This window comes from Microtus oregoni, unplaced genomic scaffold, assembly GCF_018167655.1.
Source record: "Microtus oregoni isolate MIOR12 unplaced genomic scaffold, Mior012 000000F_ref0000247, whole genome shotgun sequence".
Classification (NCBI taxonomy): domain Eukaryota; kingdom Metazoa; phylum Chordata; class Mammalia; order Rodentia; family Cricetidae; genus Microtus; species Microtus oregoni.
Window position 1 is genome coordinate 72,681,995 of NW_024543059.1, and position 24,201 is coordinate 72,706,195.

The window sequence follows — 24,201 nt, forward strand, 5'->3', positions numbered from 1 at the left end:
TGAAGGCGCCGTATCTAGTTTCAGACTTTCTGGATCACAACCCATGGGAAATTAGAGAAACCAAGCCTTTCTAATCCCAAAGTGATGACAGAAAAAGCAGAATGCCAAAGTTACTTTTTTATTTCTTATGCTTGTTGAGCCAACATGAACATTTCACTAGAAGCTGATCATCACTGGGTTAACTGTGAAAAATATCAAAACTGCCCTTCATTTGCACCCTGTATTACTTAATTTCTAAGTTTTGAAGTACCTTTCCTAAGATACATCTGGGTTCTAGCTAATTATTGCCGTGAGTGTACTGGGGAGGCTATTTTGTTCCATTGTGCTGCAATTAGACTGCAGAACCAATTATTCTATGTCAATCCAATTTTCCACATAAATGGTGTTGACAGCAACTGATATAGCCACTAAAGTTGAAAACATGGTCAAACTCCTAGCTGGAAGTTTAGCCATTTTATTCCTTCAGCTGAGTGCAACAGCATCTTCCTTTTCCTTTTTCTTAGTTAGAATCTGGCAAAACTGAATGATCACCTTAATTTCTAGGAATAAAAAAGGGGGAGATGCAGAAGTGAATCCTATCGTTGCTGTGACCATGTATCTGGAAGAACCGAAGGGAAGGATTGAGGGTTTGCTTTGGCTCCTGACTAGAGATTTCATGCTTGGCCTGATCTCCATTGACTCTGGCTCCATGGTGAATTGAGTTATGACAGTGGAAACATGTGAGGAGAAGGCAGTTTGCCTAATGGTCAATTGGAAATGGAAAGAGAAGAACCAACCAAGACTGGGCATAGCATACAAAGGCATAATTCCAGTGGTCCACATCCCACAATAGGACGCCAACCATTCAAAATATCAACACATGCACTCAACCCATGAGCCTATGAGAGATATTTCATACTCAAAGATATCATAAGGCATTGTGAGATATTTGTTTATACTGCAAAGATGTGTCTCTACCCAAGGAACCTCCCAACTTCTTTAATAAAGAGCAAAATGGCCAATAGCTAGGCATGACAGAATAGGCAGGACTTCGGGGAAAAGAGAGGACTCTGGGACGAAGAGAGATGGAGACACCAGAAAGATGCAAAGCAAATCTGAAATACAGTACTGAGCCACATGACAGAGCATAGATTAATAGATTCACTTGAGTTATAAGAGCTAGTTGGGGAAAGACTAAGCTAAGGCCAAGTTTTCATAAGTAATAAGAAGTCTCCATGTCATTATTTGTCAGTTGGTGATCACGAATCCCCCTTTGTCTGGCCAAGCTCTAGACCCATGACTTTAATTCAACCCCTTCCTGGTTGAATTAAATAGCTCATCAACTAGCTTTATTTGGCATAACTTGGGCCTGCATCTCCTTCATGTGCCCAAACTAAGGAAGGCCAGACACACAACCAAAGGAAGAAGTTCATCTGCCCAGATGAAATTACAAAGACAACATGAATGTTCAAAATAGCAGGTCACCCATCAAACCCTATAGTCCTGTAGTAGAAGTGTTCTCTAGTGCTAACTACTTAGATAAACCCTGGGATGCAGAATTTAAAAGAACAATCACATACTTTATGAAAAAATTCAAGGAATTTAGAGAAGACCCAAACCAACACATCATTGAGCTCTAAAAGGAGCAATCCAAATAGAAAAGAACACTGAAGAATTGTTACTCCATGCTGCAGGATATATTATAGAGCTACAGTAATTTTAAAAATACTATTTTCTAGCACAAAATAGATATACAGACCAGTGGAAAATATAGAAGACCCAAACATGAGTATTTATAATTTTAGCCATCTGATGTTTGACAAAGGTTCAAAAAAATATACACTAGGGCAAAGATGGTATTGTCAACAAACAAAGCTGATTAAATTTGATGCCCACATACAGGATGAAAGTAGATCCATGTCTAACACTTTATACAGAAACTAGATCCAGCTGAATCAAAGACTTCAGTTTGAATCCTAAAACCCTAAAATTGCAGTACCCTATAAGATAGGAAAGGACTTTTTAACAAGTGTTCATTTGCCAAGGAATTAAAGCCAACATTTGATAAGTGGGACCTCATAAAGATCAAACTTCAGGTGATGGTGGCAATGCCTTTAATCTCAGGACTCAGGAGGCAGAGGCAGGCAGATCTCTATGAGTGCAGGCTTGATCTCCAGACTGAGTTCCAGGACAGTCAGGGCTACTATGCATAAAACCCCTGTCTTGAAAAACAAAAACAAACAATTAAACAAAAAGCTTCGATACAGCTAAGGAAACAACCAGGCAAGGTAAGATGAAACCCACAGAATGGGAATCTTTGCCAGCTATAACCTGACAGAGGATTAGCATCCAGAACAAAGAATTCGAAAACCAGTTACTCGAGGGGGAAAATGACCCAGGATCCAAATAAAAAGTTCTCCATAGAAGAAATATTAAAAACGTATAAGAAAGAACTCAATTATTGTCATCATCTTTGGTAGTTAGGGGAGTGCTAATTAAAACAACTTTGAGATTTCATCTCACCCCAGCCAAAATGGCTAAGGTCAACAAAAGGATTAACATCAAATGCTGGTGACTTTGTGTGGTGGAAAAGGAGCACTCATTCGCTGTTGGTGGGGATGCAAATTGGTACAGCCACTCTGGAAATCATTATAGGGAAACTTCAAGATGCTAAAAATAAATCTACCATGTAACCAAGCTATACCACTCCTGAGAACTTCACCTCCAACTCCGCAGACAGACACTTGCCCAGCAATGTTCTTAGCTGCCCCATATACAATAGCCAAAACATAGAAACAACCTGAAAGGCCTTTAACAGATGTATGGATAATGAAAATGTGATACATGTACACAATGGAATACTATACAGCTATAAATAAAAACAAAAGCATGAAATTTGCAGTTAAACTCATGGACCTAGAAAAGATTATAGTGAATGAGGAAACCCAGACCCATAAAGACACATTTCATGTGTTTCCCTCACCTATAGTTTCCAGCTCTAAATCCCCACATGTGAGTATGCATGATGAAGAAACCATAGCAACCAGGAAAGTACAAATGGACCATGGGAAGGTTTGCGTGAGAGGAATATCAGGATACAGGTGGTATGAAGTGGAAAACAAAATAACTGGGAGGTGGCTCCACCTAAGGAGGAGGGAGAGGGGCCATGCAGAGACAGAAGGAGAGATGAGAAGCAAATACACTAAAGATGTTTGGTAAAGCCTTAAAGTATCAAGGAACTGTACTATTTTATATTTACCTACAATTATACAAAATGCACATAAGTGTATGTGCATGTACACATGTGTGTGTGTCTCATCTGACCTGAAAACCTCTTTCTTGTGGTCTGCCTTCCATAATACCAAAAAATACTATGCAAGGTGCCAAAGTGGGGAAGCAATTAAGCAGCCCTACCCAGCTACAACACCTATGAACCATGACAATGACCAGCATGTCAAGACAGGCATGATGGTGTAGTAATTGGCAATGGCACGTTGGTGGCAATCAATAACTCTCTAATTAGACTTAAGGCCCACTTAACAGGAAGAAAATCATGCCTGGTACTGGAAACCTAGCCAGTTTTTCTAGGGCTATCAAAGTCATGGACTCTAGAAAAGAACTTACTACTACCATTTTGCAACAGAATCCCTTACCTCATTCTAAATCTTATTCCTATACTCACAGGTAAGTGTAGCTGCTACCCCTCATCAGATAAGCCTCTCTTTACAGTAAACAGAGACTATCATGGAAAACCACAACTGGACACAAGACAGAGGTTGATAAACCATGGGAGCTCAGCTCCGATGAAGACATCTGCATCCCAGCCATAGGTTCAGGAAACATTGTAGAAAAGGGGGCAGAAATATTTTGTATGTCAGAATATCAAGAAGTCTGCTGTACATCGTATTTTCTAAAAATATCTGCATAAACAACACCAGGGAATAAATTGCAGGATCCAACCCCTAGACAAAGAACAACAGGTTACTGCGGACTTCTGGGATAAAGACAATTACCTCTCTCAGCAATAAGCATCCTTATTGGCTGCCCAATGCCATACACACACACACACACACACACACACACACACACACACACACCAAAACAAAATCAGCAGATTGTTTTATATATTTGTGCATTCACATGCATGGATTCATGAATATTTCTATATATGAATATATAAAACCTAAGAAAAATCTATCAACTTGAGAGTGAAGGAAGGCATGATGGGGGATTCATTTCAGGGAGGATAGATGGGACTGGAGTGAGAAAAAGCAGAAGGGAAAATGATTAGTTTTATTTCAATTAAAAACTTTACACGGATATAAAATATAGACTTATTCTGAACCACAGCGGCCAATGCTGCAGCAGCAAATGTAATTTGAAAATGCAAGTGACTTCGCATGACAGCATAAGCTGGTTTAGAAGGTGTCTGTGGATGAGGACTGTGCAGTAAGTAGAAAATAGTTTGGCTTCCGGAAACTCTAGTGTAGTAATAGGAGGAGTGGTGGGGCTGCGTCCCCGGCACCCGGCCGCCCACATGGCTAGCTTATGCCCCGAAATAACAACACACAAATTGTATTCATTTAAACACTGCTTGGCCCTGTAGCTAGCCCTTACTGGCTAATTCTGATATCCCGATCAACCCATCTCTAATATTATTAATCTGTGAGCACCGGTCTTAGCAGGAAGATTCTAGCCTACGTCCATCCTGGGTCGGAGCTGAATCGTGTCTTCGGGAGAGCAGGCATGAAGTCTCTTCTGAGGCATCTGCTCCTGAGAGGAGAGCTGTCGAGTCTGAGCTCACTTCCTCTTCCTCCCAGCATTCTGTTCTGTTTTCTCCACCCACCTGTGTTCTAACCTATGAGGGCCAGCCAAGCAGTTTTTATTTATTTTTACTTTATTTTTTTAAACAATGAAATCAACAGATTGATATATGACACTCCCACATCACTCTAGAATTAGATATGAAAGATTTAGTGAGTGAAATGCATCCTGGAATCCAATCCTCTCAAATAGTCATCTTCATTCCTACTTATTAAGAAGCCATGCCCACCAGGGAGAGATATAGCGAACAGGAAATGAGGTCATTCTGCTCTTTTTTGTTGATGTGGTCCTATTGAATATTTCCATCTGAAGGTTCAGCACTTCTTGGGAATATCCCATAATACTGAACTTGAAAATTCAATCTACAGATAGAACTACTTGGAAGGGAATTTTATGCTTGATTCTTTACAAAACTATAAATAGGTCCTTGGCATCCTCTTTTCATGCTGTACAGGACCTTAGTCCAGGTATGATGCTGCCCACTGTTAACCTGTGTCTTCCCACTTCAGTTAACCAAAACAATGCAAACTTTTGCAGACATGCCAGAGATGTGTTTCCATGGTGGTTTTAGCCCCTACCACCATACTGTGCATTTAACCACTGAGCTGTATGGAGCTTTAAAACTATTAGGTTTTTACCCAGAAAAACTTTGGACAATATCTGAAGACATTTCAAGCTTGCACTGTCCTTTGTGACATCTCAGGAAAGTCTCTACCAAGTTCATATGTCCTACCTCTATCTAAACAAGCCCCTCCACAGGGTGACCACTTTAGTAATTGATGCCTTCATCCAGACCCAGATCTGAAACAATTGTTCCTATAACTCACTATTAATCCACAAAACCTTCTATTAACTCACTAAAACTATTTAGCCCATTTGAGGCCATGGTGTAACTTTGAATCTGGCCAAGTCTGCAATTAGTACTTAATGTAACTCCTCCCTGCCTATTCAGAAGTAAAATGGAAATAAGAAGTTAAAGCAAGATCAGGAAGAAACAGATGGCCTCTTGACCTCCTTGGACATTATTTGTAAATATCATGCTGTCTACAACCTGGGAAAATAGTTTAGTACAAGAGTTGTTTCTCTCGTTAGAATCTCTAACATAGCTACAGTGAACAATAAAGAAGAGAATATGCTAATTTCTTGAGTTATTTGACATAATTTCCTTCATGTGCTTTCACACTGAGCAAATCAAGGCTGTTCAGTTTTATTTGTGGCATTTTCCCTGCTGACATCATAGTCCAGCAATATGAATATAAACTTAGTAGAACCATGCACCGAGTGTTTTATTGTCCATACAGCAGCAATTTCTTGGCTTGGCAATCACAGAGAACACGAAGAACCTCTAATATCTAGGGTAAATGCTGGTGACATTTTCACATTTTTCTACAACTCGTCTTCTACAGTTTTGACTTCTCTCTTAAATTGATAAGGAGGAGCCTGGTATGGTAACAGGACTGAGGAAAGAGATGGGTAGGAGGATGATAGAATAACGGGGGGGGGGACATTTACAAGTGTAAATGTTTCCCATTTAAAGAGATAGTAAACCCCTTCTAAGAAAAATCAGACTTCGACAGCTCCAAAATTGAATTTGCCGTTGTCAAACCCCGTCTCCAGGTGGTTTTCCTTTTCCTACAGAGACAAGATTGTCAGGACATCAAGCACCTGACTGAACTCTGCACGCTGCACTGTGAATTCCAGGCCTGTGTGTGTCATTCTCGCCATCTGTTTCCAATTTAACACGCTCTTTCTCTCCAGATAGCCTTACACACAGCGGAACACACTGTATGTGGTGACCCAACCAGGAAGGATGTGACTGTTTTGCTGTAGTTCTCCCTGCACACACTGCCTGCACAGGCACACGGTGGCCAGTGGCTTCCCCCGACCACGCATTCCCTGGTGGTGAGCACACACTGAGTCTTACTAGGCTGGTTCAACCCTGATCATCTTACAAGAGCTACAGGTGAAGTCTAGGCAACCTCATGAATATGGAATTTTTATGGAAATGAATATTAACTCTGGAATGTAGACCAATGAAGAAACAACAGATGAAGATGAGCAAGAAGGGAGAAGAAGAGGGGCCAGATGGTTAACGCCCTTGTGAAAAATGGAGATGAATCTCAACACGATTGCCCTCTTGGTAGGAACAGAAATATTGTATTGTAGGAGGAAGAATTGGTGGCCAGCTTTGTCTTTTCCTAACCCCTGTGATTCCAGTTCCTTTCTGTCTTCATGCTGACTCAGAGACATTTCAGGCCCACAGAGTCTCATGTGTCATGGAACAAGCAGTGAACTACACCACAGAAAAGTAGATCCAGCCATGAAATCACATCTAATCTGAATGGTTGTTTGTGCTTAGAAAAATGAAGGGAGGGAGGAAAAGAGGGAGGGAGGGAGGGAGGGAGGGAGGGAGGGAGGGGGAGGGGAGTGAAAATTTAAAAGCTCTTAAGATGTTCACAGGAAAAGAATTGGAGACAGATAAAAGGGCCGATGCATAGAGTGGTGATTGGCTATCAAAACTCTCAGAAAGTACAAAAAGCTCAATTTTATAAATAAATCAACATTGACCCATCCAGCTACATTCAAATTTGCATTAAATCCCATAAATTTTAAAAGATTCAGGTTGTCACAATGTGCAAACACACATATACTACTGCTGTAAAGCCAGTGTGCACACCTCCACAGATTTTCTGTGTAATTTAAGATAAGGATTCTTTCATCGGTAAAACCATCCAATGACATTTATAATAGCCCAGGCAGAAAAAGGATATAACTTGTAGCTATAATCTGAGTTCTCAGAATCAAAACATCCCATCTATGTAAAAGTTTGTTGGAGACCAAAATTAGAATGGAACCAAACATGACTGGCAAAAATTAAAATAAAATAAAATAAATAAAATCAATGAAATGATTCCTAATGATAGTCTGCTATACTCGCAGACTGGAGCCTAGCATAATCGTCATCAAAGAGGCTTTACTCAGCAACATATAGGACCAGATACAGACATCCCCAGACAAACATTAGGGATTCGCACTGAAGAGAGGCAGGAAGGATTATAGGGGCCAGAGGGATCAAGGACACCTTAAGACCATGACCCACAGAAGCAACCAGCCAAGGCTCAAGGGACAGCCAGAGAGCTTGTGAGGGTCTGACCTAGATCTGCTGCATATATGCTATATGCTATGGTTGTATAGCTTGGTGTTCTTGTGGAACTTCTTCCTCTCTCTCTCTCTCTTCCTCTCTTAAAAATATTTTTGTTTATCCTTTGATATCTTCATAATGAACATAATTTATTGTTCATTATGATCAGATTCACTCCTTATTGCCCTCCCTTATCCCCTTCTACTCCCTCTGAACCCTTTCTTCTCAATAAGTCTCCTCCTACTTTCATAGGTTTTAAACAATTTTTCATTGATTTTATTGAGCTATACATTGAGGAACTTCTAACAGTGGGAGGGCGACTGTCTCTGACTCTTTTGTCTGCTTTTTAGGGGACCCTTTTCCTATTAGGTTGCCTCATGCAGCCTTGATATGAGGGTATGTGTCGTGTCTTGTTGTAACATGATATACCATCTTTTGGTTGACGCTGCTGGGAGACCTGCTCCTTTCTGAAGGGAAGTAGAGGAGGAGTGGATGTGGGGAGAGAGGAGGTGGAGGGAGGACTGGGAAGAGAGGAGAGAGGAGAAACTGCATTCAGGATATAATATATGAGAGAATAAGTAAATAAATGAATATAACTAATTAATTAAAGAAATGAGAAGGAAGAAAACAAAGTAGATTAACTTTAAGACTTATTTATAATATCTTCCCCAAACAATGCCCTTTAATGTGAAAAGGGAACTCATAACCTCTTTGTAAAGGGAAGAAAAGGAATAGGAAGAGGAAAAGGTGGCTTTTATCATAGTTCCACTTGGTTTAAGTCCAAAGGATTTGATGAGTTATTAGTCTGTGCGGAACCTAAAGTGAATGGATTATTTACATAATTGTTATCTCCAGGTCATCCAATAAGTTCTATGTAAACATTAATCTGACTGAAATCAGTTTATCCATAAAATGAGCCTAACAACGCTGTCTATAAAAACCCACATAGACCTCCTGGTAGACGGTGGAAGTAATTATGTGTGCTTTGTGATAATACCACACTTGTGTATAGTTGGCTGCTTCTTTCGGGTGTTAAGGCACTGACTCAGGTCCAAACCCAAAAGCTTAAGCAGACCCTGAGTCCAGCACATCCACCTTAGCCATGTGCTATTCTGCACATGTGAGCAATTAGAGTGTGATTTAAAGCAGTACTCCCTGAGCAAGTCTTTGTTTTCCTCTTCCTACAAATGAAAGAAAGATGTGTTGGGCTTGGAAACCTTCTGTTTTATTTACAAATACGCTTTATAGTAAATCATGGTCAGTCAAAAGGGCCAAAGATAGAAAGAATTGGGGACTCTGAATAAGGCAGGAACATGCTACTGTAGTTAATTCTCAGCAAGCAGATTATGACAAGCATAATCTTCTTCATCAAGAGGTACTTTAATAGGTAGCATCAGAAATGCATTACAGTCCAAAATGCCACAGTCGAAAACAGATATTACTATTATAGCACTTGAATTCTAATTTATATATAATCACATTCAGAATAAATATGTTAAAAGCCAGTATAAAATATTAACTATATCCCTTGAATTCAATTTTACATGTGTGTATTCTAAAATAAGTATTTTAAAAGACAGTTTATTCCACATATTCAACTTATAGGCTAAAAATTGTTTTTTAAAAAAATTAGAGGACAAAGAAGGAGAAAAATCTGGAAGTTACAATACTTTAACAGTAAGATATTGATGTCAGGAACAGAGGAAGCGTTGAGTGAGTGAAGTCCTGAGTTACCATGTTCATTGTTGGCATGGGCACAGCCATAACCAGGACCAAGGGCTCAGACTCATAGAAAATCAGGCTTTTCCCATGTGGGTCAGGTTCAGAATTGACAAAGGCTTCATCCTATGGCCCAACTCTGTGTGTTTACTGTAGACTGACCAATGTGTGTAAAAACTATCAACTGTGGCTTCTTCCTCCAAAGACTGCTCACCTACAGAGACGCAGAGACCTCCTATCTCTCTCTCTCTCTCTCTCTCTCTCACACACACACACACACACACACACACACCATTTTGGTGATAACTCTCTGGAACTCTAGTCCCCACAATAAGCCTTTTTTTTCTATAAGTTATTTTGGTCATGAAGTCTTATCACAGCAATAGAAAAGCAAATAAAAGAGCAATCTATACCTAAGTTACAATAGTGGCACACTTATACCTCAAGGATAACCAATAGGACTAAATTCAGTGCTGCTATGAACCTAGTAAACTATCCATGTCTAATGAGGTCATGAACCTCAGAAAAGAACCTACTACTGATACATCCCTAAACCTATATAATTCCCAACTCTACTTTAAATATCTATCCTTACATCCACAGATAAGTATAGTTCTTATCTCTCATGAAAGAAGCTTCATTTTTCAGAAGATAGAGCCCAGCATAGAAATCCACAACTGGTCAAATGCAGAAAAGAACTGACTGTGGGCTGCCCATCTCCGATTGCTATGTCTACAAGACAATCTCTCCACCTAAGGCTCAGAGAATACCGTGCAAGAAGGCGCAGAAAGATTATAAGAACAGGAACGGGAAATCAACTATGAGAGAGTGTCTTCTCTATATGATAGGGAACTGTACACATAAAATATTAATAGTATGCTCACCTAAACAAAACCTGCACAATGACAATATCAGTTGGCAACCAACATGGTTGTGAGAAAATCTCTCAAAGTTCCACCTATAGATGAAGAATTACAGGCATTTAATAGGTACTAAAAATGGAGAATAAGTCTTCTCTGCAGACAAGACTGATTGATTATCTAATTCCAAGCAGCCATCCCTAAATTTGCATACGTATGAGCACTAAATGGACACAACACTGCTGTGGGACAATGGTCTGTATCCTGTCAATTATATTTTAAATAAATGCTGATTGGTCAGTAACCAGGAAGTATAGGCAGGACAACCAGACAGGAAGTAGAGGCAGGTCGACAAGAACAGGAGAATTCTGGGAAGAGGAAAGCTTGGTTGGCAGTCCTGACCCAGCCACAAAAGAAGCAAGATGTGACTGCCTTGCCAAATAAGGTACCAAGCCACATGGCTAGCACAGACAAGAATAATGGGCTAATATAAGTTATAAGAGTTAATTAGAAGCCTGAGCTAATGGGCCAATTAGTTTATAGTTCATGTAGACCTCTGTGTGATTTCTTTGGGACTTAACAACTGCAGGAACCAGGCAGGACAATAAACCCTCTGACAACACAACACAGTATATTTATACATACACATTGGCTTAATTTGTATCTATTGCTGTGACAAATACCATAACCAAAAGCAACCTGAAGAGGAAAAGGTTTATTTGGTTTACACTTCCACATCACAGTTCATCACTGAGAGAAATCAGGGCAGGAACTAAAGCAGGACCCTAGAGGTAGAAACTGAAAAGAAAACATGGAGGAATATTGCTTACTGGCTTGCTCATTATGGTTCCTAACCTTGCTTTCTTATATAGACCAAGACTATGTGCAAGAGGGGTAGCTCTGCTCCAGTGTACTGGGCCCTCCCATGTCAATCATTAATCAAGAAATGCCATACAACTTACATATAGTCAAGATGATGACGGTTTCAATTGAGATTTCTCTTCCCTGATAACTATAGCTTGTGTCAAGTTAACAAAATATGAATCAGGACACATAAGTGTGTGTGTGTGTGTGTGAGAGAGAGAGAGAGAGAGAGAGAGAGAGAGAGAGAGAGAGAGAGAGATAGGAAGAGAGAGAGATAGGAAGAGAGAGAATAAAAATGAAAGAAGGGGTCATGAAGTTGAAACAGAAATAGTTTTCCTGGAGGAGGAAAGTGTGGGGAAGAATTGGTGTAATACAATACTAACATGTCAAATTCTCAAAAACCAATAATAAAATAAATGTTTTTAAAAAAGAAATGTAGAATTATTCCCTGTTCCCAAGCCTCACAAAAGAAGTCTCTGTAATTACAAATAATAGGGGCTCAAATCCTCCTAAGAATGAAATCAGTTCCTCAGAAAGCGAAGGATGTTCACATGTATTAAAAATATGGCTTTATTTTATTGCTTTTGTTTGTGTGATGGGGTGAACACTGGGGATAAAATCCAGGATTTTTCATATATTATACAAGCACTCTACCATTGAGCAATTTAACACGGCTGTTCTGGGTAATTTTGAGATCCAGAATTGCTGTATGGCTTATCTAGCAGTGGTGAAGCCATGAAACTCAAAGACAGAAGAATCCCAAATTTCAGAGGCACAAACCTCTTTCAATTCTACTAATGTTTATATTGGCCAGCTACTTTTAAAATAGGTCAACTAATGGTGACAAAACTGTATCCAGTGTAGCTGTGGGCAAGATCTAGAAAGAGATGCCAATTATTTGTCTTGGCCCAATCTCATTTCCTTTCATACAAAATTTATTTGCACCTCCTTTTACTTGTAATCTTGCCAGAGATTCTCCCTTTGGTCCTTGTATTTTAATTTTCTCTGATTCACTAATCCTTTAAAAACATCTACCAATTCTTTTAGAATTTTTCATATGTACATAATGTGTTATGGTCACATCCACCCCTCATTTCCTCCCTCTAACTCCCCAGAGCTTCCCCCAATGTCATTGTTTCTCTCTCTATCTATCTATCTATCTATCTCTATCTCTATCTCTCTCTCTCTCTTCTTTTTTTTCTCTTTTTCATATTGACTGAATCCAATTAGTGCAGCCCACATGCACAATGATGTGAGACTACCCACTGGAGCAGGCACAACTTATAAGGCATAATAGTACCAAAGAAAAATTACTCTCTCCATCAGCAACCACCAAAAGCAGTAACACCTCATATAGTGGTAGGGCCATCCACTATCCATGCTGTAATTTTGACTGGCTTAATCTTTTCCTGGTAACCATGGTTACTACTCACGAGTGCAATAGCCATGTCATGTCCAAAAGACAGCATTTCACATCATTCCTCTTCATTCTCCAGCTCTTGCATTCATCTTTATTTATTTTTCTTTTATGTATATGAAAATATTGTTTACATATGTCTATACCCTATACATGTGTGCCTTAAGGCTGAGGAATCAGAAGAGGTTGTCAAATTCTAGAAGGCTGGCATTAGAGATGGTTGAGAGCTGTCATGTGGATGCTAGACAGTGAATCTGGGTTTAGCAAGTGCTCTGAAGCACTAATCCATCTCTCTAGCCCCAGTCTCTTACATTCTTTATGCCCCATCTCTCATAACACACCCTGAGCCTTACTTGGGAGGTTGATACAGATATTTTAGAGCTAAACACTCAGTCCCATATTCTCATCACATAGGCCAGTTATAAGTCTCTGCATTAACTGTTTCCCAATGCAATAAAAGAAGCTTCTTTGATTGAAGTTGAGAATGTGCTAGATAAATACTTAGAATTGTATAAAGATAAAAACTTTAAAAGCAGTTTGACAACAAGGACATTTATCAAAATAAATTAGTAGGTTTCCCCCTACTATGACCTCTAACCATTGCCTTTTGACCAGGTTTATAATATCAGGCATGAATTTCCTCGTGGAGAGCAGGCCAGGAATTCAATAAGTGAGTAGTTGGTCACCCATAACATCTGTGCCATTATTGCATCAATGTGCTATGAGTAAATGCTATATAAGTAGTTATCAGTTTGCATTGTTTAGGGAGTAATGATCAAAAATACACTGTGCATGTTCATACAGATGCATTAAACGTTTTGAATTTGGGGTTGGTTGAATCTGTAAATCTAGAGTCCATGAATGCAGAAGACCTACAGTGCTCATTTTCCCCTGCTTTGAATAGAGGTAGAAGTGATAAAATGGCATCAATCTGACCAATTAAATTGAAGAAAAAAGTATTGGGATGGAAACAATGACTACTAGAAAAGGTTTGCTTTCCAATTAAATGCCTACATATAACTGTCGTGGTTGCCCCTTCTTTCTGCTTTGACTGCAAGAAGCAAGTCCTAATCCAGGAAACCCCAGTGCCATGGAGTTGAGAATCTCACATGCAAAGGCAGCATCCCAGTACCATGATGAACACTGGAACCACTGCTTTTGTCTCCAAGCCAAGGCACCCGCACAGAACTGCTTCCCTCCAGATTTCTTCCTATGTGAAAACCTTTGCTTCCTGTTAGCTGTATTGTTTGACACTAAGCAACAGTGCATACGCTTGCACATCAGGAAATTCAAGTGAAAACTAAAGCTGAGGCATTTGCTGGTGGGCTTCTCATGCCCCATAAATATGCTTCCCTGATCTTACTGTCCCCATCAATATTTCTGATCTATTCACAGATATCAGCAATTTCCTTTCACAATTATTGTGATATTCTTTGTCTTTGTGTTACATATTGACTAATCTTGTCCTCAAACTCCAATATTTGTTTAGTGATTAAAAAAAATTAAGCTGGGTGGTGGTGGTGCATGCCTTTAATCCCAGTACTTGGGAGGTGGAGGCAGGCAAATCTCTGTGAGTAAAAGGCAGCCTGCCTACAAGAGCTAGTTCTAGGACATCTAGGGTTGTTACACAAAGAAACCCTATCTCAAAAAAACCATAGATATTTAAATAGATAGATAGATAGAATATTAAAAATTAAAAATATGTCATATGATAGCAACTTTAGAAAAAAAGATATAAAGACTGTTTAGTAACACTATCCCGGACTTGGGAAGACATAGATGAAAATGTGTTAGACCAATGGTTCTCAACCTTCCTAATGCTACAACCATTTAATACAGTTCCTCATGCTATGGTGACCCAACCACAAAATTATTTTCATTGCTACCTCATAGCTGTAATTTTGCTACTGTTGTGAATCATAATGCAATGTGACATGCAGGATAGCTGATATATGACCCCTGTGAAAAGGTCATTTGGCCCCACAGGGGCCGCGACCCACAGATTGAAAACTACTGCATTAGAGAAAAGGATACCTACCAAAGGTTAAGATAATGGCTTATTCTTGTATGTGTTGAGGTGGAACTCTACCTTAAACATTTCCATGTTCCAGGCAGAGGAAGGATACTTCAAATGCCGGCATGCTGAGGAGCTGAGGTGTACAGAAGGCAGAAGTGCAATCAAGTCCAACTTGGGCAGAGAAAAGAAAATTCAAACTGAAAATGCACCTCAGGATTAAGAGACTAGAAAACCTGGAAGATGGATTATAACATCTGAGAATAGAGAGGATCCCAAGCTGAAGATAAATTTACTCTTTAAATCCCCGGGATCCCTGCAAGGATTCTGAAAATACCCTGCCTGCTTCCTCCAAGACAGACAGACATTAGCATTATGCAAGTGGGGGAATTAAAATGAGACAAAGCCAAACAAACTGAAAGGGAGACTTCCCAAAATGTTGGCTAGAAAATGAGGGCTTTATAAAACGGAATCCAAGAGATATGAAATATATGTGCTTGCTCTATCTAGTGTGTTTCTCTGGATCTGTGATAAACTACTGACCAAACCAGCCTAGGGGAGGAAAGAGTTCATTTGGCTTACACTTTCATGTGACAGTTCATCATCAAGAAAAGTCAAAGCAGGAGTCTGGAGCAGAGACCAGGATGCAATGCTGCCTCTTACTGAACTGAGCTCCATAGCTTGCTCAACTTTGCTTTCTTATACTATCCAGGACCAACTGCCTGGGGATTGCACTGCCCGCAGTATGCCGAGCCCTTCTACATCAGTCATTAATCAAGAAAATGCCTCACAGACTTGCCCACACATGGACCAATCAATCGAACAGAGGGAATTCTCCAAATGAGGCTCTTCTTCTGGAGCCAACAACAAACGAACTGTCATCGTCCCTCTTCAGGAAACAGGGCTAAAATCAGCCCAGAAACTATTATAAGACCTTGGAGGAGACCTTTTAACTAAATTGTGACAAACAGGAAGAGATGCCCTCTGCCATCGTTCAAAGAAAGGCGTCACAGCATTGCTCCTGAAGCAGGGAGCTGCAAGGTAGTAGGAAGGAGTATCTCTTGCTTTGTGTGCAATTCTGAAACCAAGCAAAGCAAAGCACAAATCAGGCCACCTCTGTTTCATGCCTACCTCCCCTGGGGCTCATTCTTTGTAACCTCTTCCTTGAGAAAATCTAAGACATCACCAACAAGGAAACAAACTGCCGGTGCAAGCGTCCCAAATTCTTAACTTTCTTTGTTCGTGGTCTATCTTGTTGAGATGTAGAAACTGAAGTAAGGATGACCTTACTGGCGACCTTATTAAAGTAACTTGGAATAGAAATACTATCGTCTCCTTGATGGCCACTCCTCTAAGCAGTTAGCACATGGAATTATCTTGTAGATTGTCTCATAGATATCTCATAGGTAACAACTGCTCTCTCTACCTGGAGCAATGGGAATCAGAATGGAGAGCTTACACACCTTGTAGAAGAGGTAGCGGGGATCCACTGAGGCTCCATTTAGCCAGGCTGTCAGTCACGCGGTCCTCATTCTAAAGCCAATCTTCTGGTAGAGCCCCATCTTTACGACCACTCCAACTACTCCAGAAAAAAAGCAAAAAAAAAAAAAAAAAAAAAAAAAACACAACAAATTACACGTGACAATGTGCCACCAGCTGGTAATTCTACAAGCAGCTGCAGGACGTTACTCTTCATACTACAAGAATATCTTGCATCGATTTACTTTGAAAGGGTCGTATTTTATTAGCACTCTCAACACTTTGAATGAAGCCACTGTTTGTGACTCAGCTCTTAGGTCCGCACTTGCCTGATGGATTTCTTCTGCTAACCTGTGCTGCAAAAACAGAGCGGGAGCTTCACCTGTCGAGTCCAGATTCTTACTTCGCCTTAGGGTAAGGTAAGGAAAATGGTCTCTGCAAAGCCTCTTCTTTGTATTTTGTAAAGATTTTACTTTCCTTTATATATGGGATGAGGATGTTATGCATATAAATGCAGTGCCCAAAGAGACCAGAAGGGGGTGGAAATCCCTTGGAAGTGGAGTTAAAGGAGGTTGTAAGTTAATTGGGGCTTGGGTGCTGGCAACAGAGGAAGGGCAGGACTTGGAAAAGGTGAATAATAAGAGAAAGACACTAGGGGATGTATTGGAACTTGGTCTCTTCCTCCACTTCCTCCTAGATTCCTGGGCACCATGAGGTAAACAGAATGTCTGCAGTGGGTTCCTGCCATGTACATTCTGCGCCAAACACCCTGAGACAATCACTAAATGGAACCTTTGAAACCATGAGCTGAGGTAAGCCTTCCCACCCAGCAAGTCCATTAGTCAGTTTTTCTCAGTAGCTTTTCAAGCTGCATTCCATCACTGAGTGGGTTGGTATATGCAATAACCTTTGACATAATTCACAATTCTAAGTATATTTGCTTAAGTAAAACCAAAGTATTAACTATATTTATTACTTACTCATCTTTTTCTATATACTGAGATACTCTACAAAGTATTCATTATTTCACTCAGTCTTTATGACATTACTATAAGTAGATTTTGTTATCCCAGTTTTTTTTTTTTTAAGAAAAAAGCACCTAAAAATATGGGGGGAGGTGTTAAGTAGTCTGTGCTTTATTTAAAGCAATGGTTCTCACCCTTCCTAATGCTGTGACCCTTTAATACAGTTCCTCATGTTGTGGTGACCTCCAACTATAAAATTATTTTGTTGCTGCTTCCTAACTGTAATTTTGCTACTGTCATGAATCATAATGTAAGTATCTGTGTCTTCTGATGGTCTTGGGTGAACCTTGTGAAAGGGTTACACAACCCTCCAGGGGGTTGTGACCCACAAGTTGAGAACAACTGGTTTAGAAGGCCCTCTCTAGTTCATATGTTTTTAACCATGACATCATGTGGCTTTTGCCCTAACCTTAGGGCCCCATGCAGTGTGGCAAAGATAAGAAACTGAGAGACTGGCCTCTTGGTGAGGTTGATCTCACACCAACCCCTGACCTTCACAATAATGGAGAATATCTCACCCTGCACATGTATCCGTGGCAGCAACTGTCTAGAACTGTCTGGCAGAAGGAGAACAGAAATGAGTGATTTCACAAGAGTTCTCAAAGCTTCTACCTAAAAGGACCATGCATCATTTCTGCTCGCTGATGTAATTCAGTCCAGGTGTGGGTCCAGTGTCCACTAAGCAGAGATGTAGAATCCTCGCAAGGAAAACAGAACACAGAGCTGATGAGTTGTCTCAGCGAGGACCTGAGGACGCAGCACCCATGTAAATCCACAATGTTGACATCTGCAGTAGGAAGAGGTAGGAGACAGAGACGAGAGAAACCCTGGAAACCCTGCGTACGCTATAGTGCAAAACAAGAGATCCTGTCTCAAACAAGACAATGGCAATAACTGACACTGAGGATGTCCTGACTTCCACATACACACTGTGACATGCACAAACACACATACACACACGTACTCAGGCACACAAATATGCACAGTTGTATAAACATGCATTCACATACACAAAAATTAAAAAAAAAAAAACACAACACAGCCTTCGAAACAAAAACTGCAACCCCAAACTCTTTCTTTGTTTCCTCTTTCCATTCCTCTGCCTTACTTCAAACCCTCTCATTCAGCATCTCTATCCACTGGTCTCTCTAGCTTCAGATTCACCCTGTATCCGTCCTTTGTCACAATGTGCTACTGCTCTCCGCCCCCCACATTCCCCACCCCTCCACCCCCATCTCAGTGCTTGCCAGACGCGCATCTGCTAAATGAGTGTCCTCAGTTAAGTCTGGAGATTTTCTCCACAAACAGCTCCAACTGCCGCGGTATCCAGGGACCTACCTCTCTGGCATTAGTTTACATAGGTATTTCCTGAATCTACTGAGTGACTTGAGTCTGAATCTGAAACGTGCATTCCATACTCAGCAGCAGAGCGCCTGAAGGAAGGAGGGGTCTCTGCTATGGGGTAACTATGTGGTCTAGTTAAATGCGAAGTTAACTGAAGAGACCATGCTTTAAGGAACACAGCTTCTACTTCTAATTCCTCGTGCCTGCCTGTTCTGCATCCTTGTCATGCATGTAAAAGAAATGGCCAGGATATGACCTGTGCTGTTTTTATGTAGAAAGGATAAACGTATTTTGTCTTGCTGAAATCTCTGTCACTTTTAAGACTTGCTTTGAGATAGCCGTGGCTTCGTGCAGATCTGTACAATCGCCATAAAAAAGTTTACAACATTACCTGATTTGTTTATAGTGTTCATATAAAACTGCTTTAAATTATGCAGTAAATGTGTCATTTGTCAGATCTAAAAGGATTGAACTCATTATTCTGAAAGGGTGTCCATGATGACCTTAAAATGAGCATTTTTCAGTACCAATTAGGTATTCAGACATTTCCTCAGAAAATAGGGTATTGGTTCTTTGATGTTTCTTCTGCGGTTCAGACCCATGTATCTCTACCCCATCAAACATCCACTCTTGGGTACCCCTTAGTCACCCCACATGTCTAATTGTGCCAATCATTTCCTAGCTAGTATAATCTTACATCTTCGCCCATAACCCTCACCCCTGCATCAGTCTTACTCACTCCAATACTCTAGGTTAAAATCTGGAAGCCAAATTGACTCTGACCCCAATCACCTCAGTTATCAAAATTTCTCACCGTGTGTACTTTTAAAAGCTACCATACCTGCTATCTCTAACCATGTCTCAAGCACCTCATCGCTGGGCTTGTTGATGCATGGTGTGATATTTATGAAATGCAAATCCTTTACAGATTTTACCTCTTGAACTTCTGTGGTTCCAATAGCTACCATTTACCAAGCCTAGGCCAGAACCATTTGATGAATATCTCATGTAACAATTAACTTCTCATGACCACCCTGCAAGGGGATACTCACAGTATTTATAACTAGATACGAGAACATGCACAGAAAGCTAGCATTATTAGCCCAAGGCCACAGAACTAGTATCAAGCCTCAAATACAAAGTCAGAGAGTTTGCCTCCAGGCCCCACCTTCTTAATCTCTACTGATTAGTTGTTTTTATTGTTCTCTTTGTAGTCAGTGCACAGAAGTGATTGTTACCATTTAATTCAGGATAAATTTCAGAGGTGTGCAAGGCTTTGTGCAATATGCCTCATTCATCTCTCTTGTATCTCTCCACGTCTTGATTGAGCTCAGTTTTATCCAATCGTTTTTATTTGCTATATGAATCATGCTCTCTTAGGCTCTCCAATACCCTTGTGGCATTATTTATATGGGTCTTTCTCTTTTCGTATACTGTTCGTGTCTTCTGATTAGGTTCAGATCTGACCTCTTCAGTAGACATTCCTGTCCTAAGTACCACTCCCTTGGGCATAATTGTCAGTGCCATTGGTTGGCCACTAGAAACAGATTACAAGACGTTATTGTTGAAATTGTTGAAGACACCACCTCTTCTTATCACAAGACATGGAGAAAGCAAGCTAAACTTGAGCTCAAGGCTCCCTTCTTGGTGACCAGCACTCACAATGCTAGAAGAGGCAGTTCGGGTTGCTGTGAGAGAATTATTATGTTGCTTGCCTTACTCACGTACTGGGCATGATGGTCCCACTCCTGCAATAGTGGCAAGTCCATTATGTTTATAACTAACTACTTTCTGGTTGACATTGAGGCCCATTCCACACGAAGGAACTCATGTTGGGTACTAGTAAATGCTGTCATAAGCCAGTGGCTGGAGTTCATAGTAGGGAAGCTATACTTATTGTTTTGGTAAATGACATGATGTACCTTTCAAACTGCCATATTTATCCTCATAGATTACTGTTGCTATCAGCTTTGGTCAGAGAGGTTCATTTTTCCAGTGAGTAGAGCAAAGAAGACTCAACTGCTCAAAGTTCTGGAAATAACTGTTGAATACACAGCCATGAATGGGCCCATCTTTATCAACCCCTCCAAGGCTCAGAGAACATTCCAGAAAAGAATGTAGAAAGAACTGGATAATGTAGCTGGAGAGATGATTCAGAGGTTAAGAGCACCAGCAGCTCTTCCAGAGGTCCGCGGTTCAATTCCCAGCAACCACATGGTGCCTTACAACCATCTATAATGAAATCTGGTGCCCTCTTCTGGCGTGCTGAAATATATGCAGACAGAACATAAATAATATATACATAATTAATAAATAAATCTTAAAAGAACTGGGAATAAAGAAGAGTGTTGTGAAATGCTGTCTTAGATGGATGGCATTGCTATGGTATTCTCGAACTCACAGCAGCTATAATTCCTGGATAAGACCTGTACAAGAATTGGGATGTCAACATCCTGTTACCAAAGGGGAGAGACTCATAGACTTCTACACCTACTTGAAGATTTACAGGTAATTAGTGGTTTTTTTTGGGGGGGGACTAAGAGACATTTCTTCAATGATATAGACACTGGTAAGATGCCTATATTCTTATAAATAACCTCACACCCATGTTCCCATAATCAACCCTAATGAAATCCACTAGGTCACAAAAAAAATAGAAATAAGAGTGGAGGGAGAACTGGTTGAGAAAAGCAATGGGAGGGTAAATTTGATCAAACTATTACATATATGCATTAAAATGTCATAATAAAACATTATGATATGCAATCAAAATTTGCAAATAACATAAACTGTAGCTATTTTAAATCAAAACATGCAAGTATATGTATTAAAATATGCACTGTGTTTTCAAAACTGTATATGAAAAAGTATTACGCATTTAATAAATACTTTTTATAAATATGTTAAAATAATAATTGTTTACATATACTTGCGTAAACAGGGCATTACACTAAAATCTATTTGCTTATTTTTACTTAGCTATATATGTAATGCATTACCTTTGTATTGGCAATGCAGTATTCATGAAATTGATAGCTGATGTGTGTAAGCAAAACTAGTTATGTTCAATGGTTAAAAAAAAATCTCACAGCAGGCTGGGAAGATGACTTGATGAATAAAGTACTTGCTGTACAAATATACTTATTCAAATCCCTAGAATTCACATAAAGTCAGTCATGGTCACATGTGTCTGTAATCCCAATGTTCCCTTAGCAAGATGGAAAATAGACAAAGGAAAATCCCTAGAAGTTCCTGTGCTAACTCGCCTGGCATATGCTGCAATGACTAACAAATAGACTCTCAAAGAAAGAATGATCCCTGAGATTGTCATCTGACATCTACATACATGCTGTGGTACATAAGGTCCATCACAAACACACTGCACACACATACACACACATGCACACATGCATATCATATGTACATGGAGATGATAGATAGATAGATAGATAGATAGATAGATAGATAGATAGATAGATGAAAGGAAGGAAAGCTATGTCTTAACAGCAATATCAATGCTCAAAATTGTCCTGACCTCATATTTGTCAAGACCACTACTCATTTGGAAGGTATATGATGACACACCAAAGAAAATTACAGGTTCAGTTTATAAGAACTCCATGAACAATGGGGAAGTAGACAAATGGAATAAAGACTGTCTGATGATTGGTTTTTCTATGAAGCATACCAATTGAGAATTGTGCTCTTGGGGAACCAAAGGAAGAGGAAGAGTCTACTTGGCAGTGAAAGATGCAGTAGTCAGTGAACAATCTACCATAGCAACTGACATATAGTAGGTATTCAGATATACAGGATGGATGGATGGATGGATGGATGGATGCATGGGTGCATAGGTACATGGATGATGGATGGATGCATGGGTGCATGGATGATGAATTATGTATGGGTCGATGAGAGGATGTGTGGGTGGATGATATATGGATGAATGGATATGAGTCAAAACATCTTACCAAGGAGTCAGAGGAACAACTGGGCTCCATTAGTTAGCTAGCAATGATTAATTATAATTGATCTAAATTTAGCCTTTTAATTCTTTCTTTTGTGGTTCTTTAAAAAGATGTTGCATTGGTAGTCCAGATTTAAAAAAAAAAAACAAACATGTTTTGTTTTTGATACGATGTTTTCCTAGAAAAAATGTGATTTAAGCATGTAAATCTCCAATCTCCCTCGCTAAACTCTTATTTTATTAGTTTAAGTTGTTTGTAGTTGGGTCTGAATGGTTTTGTTTGTGTTGCTTAGTGCTTCCTTGTTTAATTTATATGTGAAGCTCAAATTAAAATCAGACTTTTCATGGTCATGGTACCTGAACAGGAAGTCTTGAATCTAATAAAATCTCGGGTTCATGGTACTGTGGTTTGACCATTTTAAACATCCAGGAACCAGGAAGTAATCAATTAGTGTGTCAGCTCATCTATCTAAATACCTCAAAATTCAAAGCTTCAGGGCTCACTTGTCTAACACATAGAAATAAGTTTGGTACAAGATGACGTATATATTTATGATATGTGATAATATGCATGGAAACATCAGTAAAAAAATAAAATTTACATCATGCATAGTAACTGCCAAGGAGAATACACTGTACAAGGAGAAAGGACATAGGTGTGTGTGTGTGTGTGTGTGTGTGTGTGTGTGTGTGTGTACACATTCATATATTTAGGAGCACATTACATACAATAAATAAGTAAATAAGTTAGGAATAAAACATTTCATTAAGTGACATCATAAGTTTTATGTTTGTGAAAGACTGCTGTCAACACTGTGGGAAACAAGAGAAGTCATGGACTGACAGAAGAAGTCTTGGCAGTAACCAGGCAAAAAATTTAAGGGGTCATCCAAAACCATTGCCAAAAGCATGGAGAGATATGGGTGCGCCTGAATGCCATCAGAGATGGTGAAATCCAAGGCCTTGTTATTACTATCTGAATGTTAGTCATAATAGAGGATGATGTCTTAAATGATACCAGAAATTCTGAAGTAGGGTAAGGGATTCTGATCTTAGCCAATGGAAAGAACACCTGAGCAGTAGAGTAAGGAGAGTAATACATCAAGATGGGTTGAAGCTTCATAGCATAATTTGGAGTGGTCACAAAAGGAACACATGCTACGGATTAACCAATGCGAAAAATTCAATGGAAAGGAGAACTGGTGAACCAAAGGATTGCATCTCCAAGAATCTACACATTGAAACAGCTTTACTACGCATGAAGTCATATGTCAACAAAGCACTCACCAAAACACCAACTCATCTGACTCAGTGAATCTCTCGGGGAAAGAATGTGTCAATAGTCTCATGTCACAGATTGGAAAACTGAGGTTCCATTTAGCTGGAGGCTTGCCAAATGCTGTCCGGTTAATGGGTGTGGTCCAAGTCCAAGTCATGATTCTCAGACTTCAGTGGGGTCTTTTTTCACTGCTATATGGTACAAACACCAAGGCAGAAAGAGTATAAATTCGGACTGAACTTGTTGATCTGAGTCATGGAAATGAACTTCAAATGTATCCACATCTAA